Raw genomic sequence first — 11,425 nt, forward strand, 5'->3', positions numbered from 1 at the left:
CTTGCTCTTAAGGCCAGAAGAAAGGCACAAGCACTTATACTAGGGGAGTATGAGGAGCAGTATGGTCTACTACGTAGATATGCACAAGAGTTGCTAAAGTCAAACAGAAATAACACAATAAAGTTTAAACTAACCCAAGGTGTGTTTGAAAGATTGTATGTCTGTTTTGATGCACTTAAAATTGGGTTTCTTGCTGGTTGCAGACCATTCTTTGGTATTGATGGTTGTTTTTTGAAAGGTCCATTTGGTGGGCAATTACTTGTAGCTGTTGGAAGGGATGGGAACAACCAAATGTTCCCAATTGCTGGGCATGTGTTGAGGTGGAGTCCACAGACAGTTGGGGATGGTTTTTACAGCTCTTGGCAGATGATTTAGGGACAAGTGATGGTCATGGTTACACAATCATGTTTGACCAACAAAAAGGTTTGCTAAATGCTGTGTCCCAAATATGGCCAAAAGCAGACACAAGGTGATGTGCAAGACATGTTTATTGCAATTTTAGGCAAGTCTTTGGTGGTGGCTTAGAATATAGAAGAGGGTTTTGGAAGGTTGCTAAAAGCACAATAGAGGCTGACTTCAACAGACACATGGAGCTTTTTGGTGATATATCAAAGGCTGCTGCAGCTGATTTGAAGAAAAGGAACACAAAAAAATGGGTCAGGGCCTTCTTGACCACAACTTCAGTGTGTGATAGCATTGATAACAACATGAATGAGGTGTTCAATGCATACATCTTATCTTCAAGGCACAAACCTATAATAACAATGTTGGAAGACATTAGAGAAGGTTTGATGGAGAGGTTGCACAAGAAGAGAGACTTCATCTCAAAGAAGGAAGTTGAAATCTGCCCTAGGATTCAATTAAGGCTGGAAAAATCAAAGGTTGATGCAAGAGGTTGGTCTGCATTTTGGGATGGACACTTCTCTTATGGAGTTAGAGAAGGAGCTACACAAACAAGGTATGTTGTCAGCTTGTTAGATAGAACATGCAGTTGCTATGCTTGGCAACTCAGTGGTGTTCCATGCAACATGCAGTGGCTGCAATATGGAAAGCACATGAGCTGCCTGAACACTATGTGTCCCATTATTTCTCTAAAGAAACCTACCTCAAAGCTTACCAATTCCCACTAGAGCCACTAAATGGACCTCAACAATGGCCTACATCACCCTACCAACCTATCATTGCACCACCACTGAAAAAAATTCACAACAGACGCGCAACTAAAAGAAAGCCATCCTTAGGAGAGGTAACTACTTGTGGCACAAAGTTGTCAAAGAAAGGAGTGATTAATAGGTGCAGTAATTGTGGGGAACAAGGACACAATAAGAGAAAGTGTCAAGGCACACCTAAGGAACCAGCAGCCCCTCAACCACCAACTCAACAGAAGAAACAAAAGCAAGGTGGAAATGGATTCCAGACAGAAGCAAGGGTAAGAACTGTATGCTTGTTCATTTTTTTTTTTTGCAAGAGAATATTTTTTTAAATTTGCAACAGACTAATTAGTTATCATTTGGCAGGTGTTTAATTTAAGTCAATCACAATCACAGTCAAATGCATCAAACATAACTCAATCACAATCAAGCAATGCAAGGACATTTGGTTCATTATACAAAGGACCAACTCAGTTATTTTAAAAGATAAGCTTACAAGGTAATCACTACATTTCTACTTCACATTTTCTTAACAAACACTGCAATTATCAACCCTAACACTACAATAAACACTCTCATTTTCTTAATCTTTCTTTTCAGCTCTTGCACTTCATCCTCAAGCTGCATCCTCTTCCTCATATATGCCACCATTTCGTTGCTCAATTCAATATGGTGAGGAATGTCTATCCATTCAAAGAACTCACACCCATGTCTTGTTCTAAAATTCTCACAAATATAAAACCTCATGAATGGATTTCTGAGGGTTTTTGACACCCTTTTTTTGGCAACCTTAGCACAGTAGCATAATACTTGACTGTGATTCATCTTCTTCACTGCAGGACTGCCAATACTAATTCAAAGATGCTGCAATGGAGTTTTTTTTTTGGTTATAGGTTATACAGTTTTTTTGGGAAGAATTAACATGGTGTTTTTGATTTTTTTGGATGAAGAAAACTGGTTCATTTGTTCCATGTTCCATGGAACCCATGTATTTATGCATTGAATGAAGCAACGGTTACTTTTTTGGATTTTACTGAATATTTAATGCTTTTGTTTTTTTATTATTATTATTATACCTCCGGTGGGTTAAAGTCTGGTTAACTTACCGGATTCCTTAACCCAGGTCCCAAATGGTGCACAAAAAAAGGATAGGTCCCAAAGGGTGAAAAAGTGCAAACTTGGGGTCCTTCTTATTCGCTTAACTCCATGTAATAAGACCTGAATTGTTTTTCCTATTTTCTTTATTTGTTGTTGTTGCTTTTATGTAATTTGTGGAAATTGCCACTCAACTGATGAGAGAAACTCTTGGCCTTTGGCGAGAATTTTTATAGTAAACCTGGGTGTACTCACTATTTTCAGCAAATGAGCAAAATGAGTAAATGAGTAAATGAGTAAATGAGTAAATGAGCAAATGAGTAAAATGAGCAAATGAGTAAAATGAACAAATGAGTAAAATGAACAAGCATTTCTACTCATTTAAGAAAATGAGCACACTTTTACCCAAACGAGCAAACTTTGTCATTTGCTCATTGTCTTCTTCCTCAATTTCAGATTTGAAAATTTCTTTTTTTTTTCGCGAATTTTAGATCTCCATTGTTGTGTTTGGAAGGAAGGAGGAGAGAGAAAACTATTGAAACAACAACAACAAAACAACAACAACAACAACAAATCAATTGAACGAATGAACAACAATGAGCAAAACAACAAGAACAACACAAATGAACAATGATAAATTAAACAAATCGATGAATTTCAACTTGTTTCTTTTTGTTTCGCGAATTTCAGATCTGTCGACTTTCAGATCGTGGAATTTCAGTCGCCTCATCATCATCATCTCGCGAATTTCAGATACTGGAAGTTTTGATTTCTATGTTTCCGGCGAGAAAGAAGAGAGAGAAAGAATTGAGAGAAGTGAGCTCTGAAACAACGATGAAGATTTGAACGGTCACCGTCGTCGTCACACATCCCGTTGGAAATGAGTAGCAGCATCGTCGGAAAAATGGCAGTGAAAGCACGCGGAAGAGGAAGATGAGAGAGAGTCCGCGGAATTACAAACGTGCCCCTCAAGTTGTAATTTATTACAAAAATACTTGGGTGTACCATGCTCATGGTACACCCGGGTGTACCATGAGTGCTCTCCTCTTTTCGGTACTAAAGTACTCCCTCCGGTCTTTATTAATTTACTTGTTTCTTTTAGATAGAGTGTTAAGAGAAATGACACTATATGACATAGAAAGAAAGAAAATATTAATTTATATAAAATTTGAATGTGTGTGATGGAAAGTTAGTGGTCTCATTTCAAAAATTTAGTGTTAGTTTTTGTCTTTTTGCACGAAATGTAAAAAATGCCCCTGTGAAAGGTCATTTTCGCCTCTCACGATGAGACGCCCATCCAAGCTCAACTGATGAAGTGATGATTAGTTTGATCAACTTACAATTACATTACGTAGATGGTGTTTTGACTAGGGGTGTAAATGATACGAGTTGAGTTCGAGTTTGAGATAGTTCGACTTGACTCATTAGCATTTCTAATCGGCCTTGAATTGAGTCTTGATCAAACTTTGACTGAGTCGAACTTTGACTACGTAGATCTCGAGTTGATTGCAAGTGTTTCCGGTTAAAGCAACCTAAGGTAGAAAATATGTTGAATTTAGGTATTTTGCTATGGATAATTTTGTATTCGGACTTCTCACGAGTTTTCGAGTCAAATATTGAGCTCACTCAAGTCAAGATTTGACCGCGTCATTCATGAATAGCTCGCGAGTTGTTCGTTTCATTTACACCTATAATCTTGACTCTCAAATTTAGTGTGTTATTCACAATGTTGATTATTTGGGTCTATGCATGAGTTTATTCGTTTTCCGGCTATCGAGTGCTTGTTGGCTTGGATTATTGGAACCGAGGTATGAAGTGGTATGTTTTCTCTTAGGATGTGTCAAATGTTACTTGGTTAACTATGAAAAGAAAAGGCTCCTTATTGGAGGATAATCCATTTATCTTATATGGATCAAACAAGCTCACCTCATTATACTTCTTAAGAACTTTTTAAGAACTTCCATCTTTATGTAACTTTAAGTCAATCAAACAAACTCACTTCATTATAGTTTGATACTTCTTTGAAATTTACATTTATATGTTTTTATATCAACCAAATAACCTCTTAAAGTTGATTACATATGAAATTATAATGTATATAATTTAATAAAACAAACAACGACTAACTTTTAAAATAAGAAAATAGTCGATATAATGACATTAAACTAACATAAGCATAAGAATATATGGTGTATTAAGTTTTTATATATAGGTGTATGATAAATTAAGTTGTTAAAAATTCAACGGTATACAATGAATTTTTAAAACATCAAGGATATACGATGAACTTTTCGAAAAAACTCAATGAGTATGTGGTGAAAATTACGTTAATTCAGTAGGATTGGTTGTGTTATAAACAAATTTGTAATGATCCGAGTTCAACTAAGTTTAATGAAGAAAAATGATTTTAAGATAACGCACCCTTAACATTCGAAAAATATTTTGGATTTGAAGAGGTTTACCTCTAATTTAATGGCAATCGCCTAGTTGATCAAGTATATATATAGGAATAGGTGACAAACGGGTCGCTTGGATGGGGGCGAGGGCGGTTCATGAACCGGCCAACTTTAACTGCGAGTTTAATCTGGGTTAGTTAGAGTACATTTAGATCTATTTATATCGTGGTCCATGACATTTCGGGTACGAATTTGATTACGCATGCTAGTATCGGAGCGCGTTAGTCGTTGAACATTGTGGGTTTAGTTCAAGTTATTGTATTTGTTTATTTTTAGTTATCAATATTGTTATGAAAATTTTATATTATTATTCAAATTCAGTTTTAATAATATTCATGGAGTTGATATTCCATTCATTAATGCTGAGATTGATACTTCATCTATTTCTACATACATGCAACATTTTCTGCCACACGCTGTATGATTAAAAAATTTAAAGTTGATATCATGACATTCTGCATTAAGACTAATCAAATAAAATCACACTTGACTATATTTTTTGTTATACAATTGTGAGATAATATGAAATAAGATTGGTAGATAAATAAGTATTTGCACAAAAATAATGGTTGCTATTTTTGTGGCTCACAAGCATATGAAGATTTTTATTTATGGGAAATATGGGCATTATATAAAATCTCAATCAACTTAGAGTATGTACAATGGGGCTCTCCAACTAGCTCTCCAACTAGCTCTCCAAGGAGAGAGAAAATGGAGAGCCACCTCTTACCCAACAATGGGGCTCTTGGGTGTGTCTTGGGTGTCTCTCCATGGAGACACTTTGCCAAAGGGCTCTTGGGGGAGATACCATTTGGGTGGATGGAGAGATGGCTCTCCAATGTGTGGGACCCACTTTTTATTGTAATTACTTCAATTCTTTTTTCTTCATGCAACCATTTAATGATCTTTTCTATAAAAATTATAAAAAAGATGGTAATAATTATTATGCCAACAGTATAATTTTCCTTTATCTATAAAATGAGCCTAATATTGGATATTTAAAAATTAGTTTTTCATGTTGTAGGTTAATTCTTCATTCCATGCCAAATTTATGAAAATTAAATATTAGCACTCATAATTATATTGTTTTTTAAAAATTCTACTTTGCTTAAATTATGAAAAAGATTAATTTGTAATTATATTTAATTTACATGAATAACTTAATTTATATAACTTTAATCATAATATGAAATGAGGTTCATTTATTGACATGGGGACCACAAAATAATGAAAAGTTGAATGGAGAGCTCTTTAAAGAGTTTTATTGTTGTTGGGTGTTTTTAAACATGGCTCTTGAGAGTAGCTTGAAGAGAGAGAATAGGAGAGAGAGTGTGGAGAGCTAGTTGGAGAGACACCAACCATTGTACATGCTCTTAGAAAATGAAGGGTAGGTGCCTAGGTGGCTAGGTGGTCCATGCAGCTCCTTTGCTCACCAGTCTCCACAACCACAAACAAAAAGGAAATTTAAAACCAAATTAAGAAGGCACATTTCACATGCCACATGGCTTCTTTTCCTTTTTCTTTTTTTTTTGTTTGTAGGGATACGTCACATACATGGGCATTTTTTAGAGGAATACATGACCATTTTGATATGGATATACTATGGAAGTTTCTGGGCGCTTTTTAGTTTTTAGCATACTAGTTGGACCACCGCGTGCTACGCACGCGGTAGCCAACATGAATTATAACAATAATTTCAATTTTGGAATAATATTTTTCATATAATAAGTTATATATATAAATATTATTTACATACACACCAATTTATAAGATACATATATAAAAGCTTAATTTTGGGCATAATTACATGTAGACCAAGATATAAACATCGAAGGAAAAAAACAAATATTACATTCCTATGATATATTATTTTACATAAAATATACTTTTCTAAGAGATAGCAACATCAAGTTTTTTTATCTTTGATCTTGGATATAGTCATTGTATTCTTGAAGTAGATGGCTATTTGTATCTTGCAATATTTTGAACTCATAGTAGTTGAAATCTGCAACTTCAATATTATATGTTTCTTCTAGAAATTTAATTGCTTTTCTTGCTGCATTTTGTTGTGAAGGGCCTAGTTGTGTAGATGATGATCCAATAAATCGTAGAGGTCCACGAACGTTTGGAATTCCATGAAGATCGACATATGCTTCTATTTTGTCGTGAATTGCCGCATGAATTCCAAAATCTGCATGTGGTAGACTTAAATGCATTAGTATATCATTTAATATAATTTTGATATTTACCTCAATTACTCGACGTGGTTCTTCCATTGATACTGAAATAGAAAAGGAGAGTGTTAATCAATTATAAGCAAATAGTTTTTGAGATTTTAAGATATGTAAGTTGTATGAGTACATTCTTAATTACTATGTAAGGGACGAACTATTGTACTTGTTGATTTTTTTTTTGTATTTATATAGAATACAAAATGAACTGAAATAGATTTGTGAAAGGTAAACTATGAACAAACTTAATTTCAGCTACGTGTCTTGATGTAGATATCTACAAAAATACGTGTAAGACAGGTGGTCAATTCAATGTAAACTTTTATTATACGTGTCTAAAAAGTTGTTGTATATGTGTCAACCAGTTAGTCAGTTATAAAAAGGTGTCATAGTATTGAATGACTTTGATTTAAGTAAAATGTTGATAGTTATCCGATATGATGTATGTATATACATTTTTTTTATTTGTTATAATATTGTATTAAGGATAGATAAAGAAATTGAGTTGTTGTCATTTCTATATAATAATATTTGTTAAAGTAACTATAATTATGAAATAATATGGATATTAGTATTTGTGAAAAAAGACAAATACATATTGTACCATATATTACATAGTTAATAAAACATAGTTGATTACATAAAATCTAATTTTGAACATGAATACATTATGCAACAACACAATTAGGTCTCATATATTTTTTGTATAGCTGATGTAAGTGTCGTGTGACTGTCTTCCAACAATTTCATCTGATAATAATTGTAGTCTCCAATGTTAAGATTATATGTACTTGAAGAAAGCTAATGGCTTGTCGAGCTGCAGTTTGCTGTGAAAGATTCGCCTCTGTTGAAGTTATTCCGATGAATCTTAGTGTCTGTGGGAAATTTGGAACTCCATGAATTTCAACGTATGCTTTCAATTCGTCAGCAGTGATAGAATGAATTCCATAGTGTGCCGCTGGTAAATTAAGTTGTGTCAGCATGTCATGCAAAATTATTTTCATGTTCGTTTTGATTACTCGATGTGTTTCACCCATTATAAGCAACAATATTTTCGAAGTTTTCGTAGTATTTGAATGAGTGTGTATGTGTTTCACTTTCTTTCTATCTGTGTGTGTGTGTGTGTGAATATATATTGAGTACGTGACATGCATGTTGCCATGTGCCACAAAGATTGCTGTAAATGCATATATGTACGACAACACGTGTTGTTTAAATATTCATGTTGATATGATTTGGCATGAATGTTTATGTGGACTGTATATTTGAAATTTACGTGTCAGAACATTTATACCCTTAGATAAATAATTATGACATAATATGGATGTGGTAAATAAAACAATCTGATCTTAAAAAAACATAATACAAATATATTAATACTTGTAAAAAAAAGGTAAATACATATTCTACCATATCTTATATAGATTGTTACATAGATTTTAATCTTAGATTCGGATACATTATGTAATAACACAAATAAGTTCTAAAACATTTTGTTGTACAGAAAAAGTAAGTGTCGGTAATTATCTTCCAGCAATTTCATTTGATAATAATTGTAATCTCCAATGTCAACATTGTATGTATTTCGAAGAAAGCTAATGGCTTTTCAAGCTGCAGTTTCTTGTGAAAGATTGACCTCTGTAGAAGTTATTCCGACGAATCTTAGTGTATGTGGAAAGTTTGGAACTCCATGAATTTCAACGTATGCCTTCAGTTTGTCATCAGTGGCAGAATGAATTCCATAGCATGGCACTGGTAGATTAAGTTGTATAAGCATGTCACGCAAAATTATCTTAATGCTTGCACTAGTGGAAAAATGAAGAAGGACTGCGCTAAAAATGGCCTGTAGGGCTGCGCTTTTTTACAGCAGCCCTTTCAATAGCAGCCCTTCACTTTTCAAGTAGGGCTGCGCTAGTAAAGCGCAGCCCTTCACAACAAAGGGCTGCACTTTTTACTAAAAAGCGCAGCCCTTCAAGCTTAGAAGGGCTGCGCTTTTTACTAAAAAGCGCAGCCCTTCAAGCTTGAAGGGCTGCGCTTTTTAGTAAAAAACGCAGCCCTTTTGACCAAAAAAAAAAAAAAAAAAATTTTTTTTTTTGACCCAAAAAATTTTTTTTATATAGAGAAATATTACGAACAACAACATAATTGACATTAAACACCATATACAAACACAATTCATTATCCGCCATCACCATTTGCGCAAAAATAAAACAGAAACAATACAACAAAAAACCAAAAGTAATAACTGCAACAAAATCACCAAAATGAAAAATATCCCAAAAAACTACAAAAAATTACATAGTAATTACAAAAATGAATTGAATACAAACCAAAAAAAAGAAATTAATATCCCGAAAAGAAAAATCGAAATAAATTACATCACAATTACAAAAAAAACAAAATCAGAAACGAAAAATGTAACAAAAAAAATAATGAAATGAAAAAATGAAGAAAAACCCTAAAATTATAGATCTGAAATTGTTGCAACGAACGACTGGAAATAGAAAAAAAGGAACGAAAAATAGAACAAAAATGAAAAAAGATGAACAAATGAACAAAAATGCAAAAAAAAAAACCCTAAATTATAGATCTGAAGACCAACTCATCGGGGTTGATGCGACGGTGGTTGTTTTTGTTGTGAGAGACGACGAAGAGATGATGAAGATGCAGACGAACGGGTTTGTCACGGACGTCACGGTGTTACTTCAATTTCTCGAAATGCAGACGAACGAAGGAGGGAATTTCTCAAACATCCTCAAATAAACCATTTGCAGACGAACGAAGGAGGGGATTTCTCGAAATGCAGTAGCATGAGAGAGAAGAGGGGGGAGCGTATGAGAGAGAAGAGAGAGAAGAGAGAGAAGAGGGGGGAGCGTATGAGAGAGAAGAGAGAGAAGAGGGTTTCTTTTGTGAGCGAGGGTTTCTTTTGTGAGATGCGTGCTGAAGTGTACGAGATGCGTGCTGATATGAGCGAGGGTTTATTTTAAGGCCCAATAGGGCTGCGCCTGTTAAAAAAAGCGCAGCCCTATAAAGTAGAAGGGCTGCGCTTTTCTACAAAAGCGCAGCCCTTCTGTTAGGTAGGGCTGCGCTTTTGTAGAAAAGCGCAGCCCTTCATTTATAGGGCTGCGCTTATATAAAAAGCGCAGCCCTTCCTGCGCAGCCCTTCTTTTTTTTCCCCTATTTCCATTACTCGATGTGTTTCATCCATTACAAGTAACAATATTTTCAAAGTTGTGGTAGTATTTGTTTGAGTGTGTATGTGTTTGTGTGTGTGTGTTTGTGTAAGTATATATTGAATACCAGTTTTTAATAAATGACCATGCATGCTGACATTTGTCATAATTTTGCTTCAAATTCATGTGTCTACGATAACACGTGTTGTTTAAATATTCATGTTGATATGATTTATCATGAATGTTTATGTGGGCTGCTTATTTGAAATTTACGTGTCAAAATTATATGTCCTAAAAATCTGAAATTTTGGAGCAAATAATTTTGGAGCCAAAATTTACTCCCACATGCAGTCCCCATAGCTCCCCTCCCCCCCAAAATGCCCCAGTTTTGGTTCCCCTTTATTTTTTGGCCCCACTTTCTCTCCTTATCAATCTACACACATGCTAAACTTTTGCATTAATCTTACCTTAAGAAATTTTACCTAGGAGTCTGTGTCAAGCATTGTTATTAAAATCCCGATCCGAATCTTACGATTCTACGATTTTACGATCCTGGAGGACCTCACCGATCCCGATCCTACGTAGGATCTTAATTTTGTAGATCTTTCGATCCTACTCAACCACAAAAAATCACATGGTAGGATCTTAACACGATTCTCGATCCTACGACTCTACGATACGATCCTACCATATAAAAATCATAAAGTAATTTCACATATTATATTTCTCCTATTAGATTTTGATCGCATGTTACTTCAATCTTATTGTATTGAAAAACTATCATCATTTGCTAACTAAGAAAATCATTATTAATATGTGTAAATTTTTAACATGAGGTTTTCACCATATTTTAGTATAACTAGTGGTTTGCCCGCGCGCTACGCGCGCGCTTGGTTAGAAGTAGCTAGATTGGCATCAATTCGGTCAATTGGTCTATGCTTATTCTTGTTATTCTAATAATTATCACAATGAGCACTTTTTTTCTTCGAATAACTTCATTTTTTCATCTAGTGATATATATTGCTACTTTTAGTTTCAGTTAAGAATTGCCGTATTCTCCTCTTATTTTTCATTCCATATAGCCATATTCCTCATGTTGTCTTCTTTTTGCTAGGGCTAGTGAACTTGGCCGATGTTGGTCAGATAATCTATCTTGTTTTTTTGGAGAAATGGAGAAAGCAACTTGTATATGCCATTACAAACCTCAATTACATGACTATCTTTGGCTCTGGCATAAAATGATTAACATAATATTTGACATATTCTAGGATTGAAAAATACTTTGAGTAGCTAGTAAACGCTATTCTATACTAACATTA

Source organism: Beta vulgaris, chromosome 6 (assembly GCF_026745355.1).
Source record: "Beta vulgaris subsp. vulgaris cultivar EL10 chromosome 6, EL10.2, whole genome shotgun sequence".
Classification (NCBI taxonomy): Eukaryota; Viridiplantae; Streptophyta; class Magnoliopsida; order Caryophyllales; family Amaranthaceae; genus Beta; species Beta vulgaris.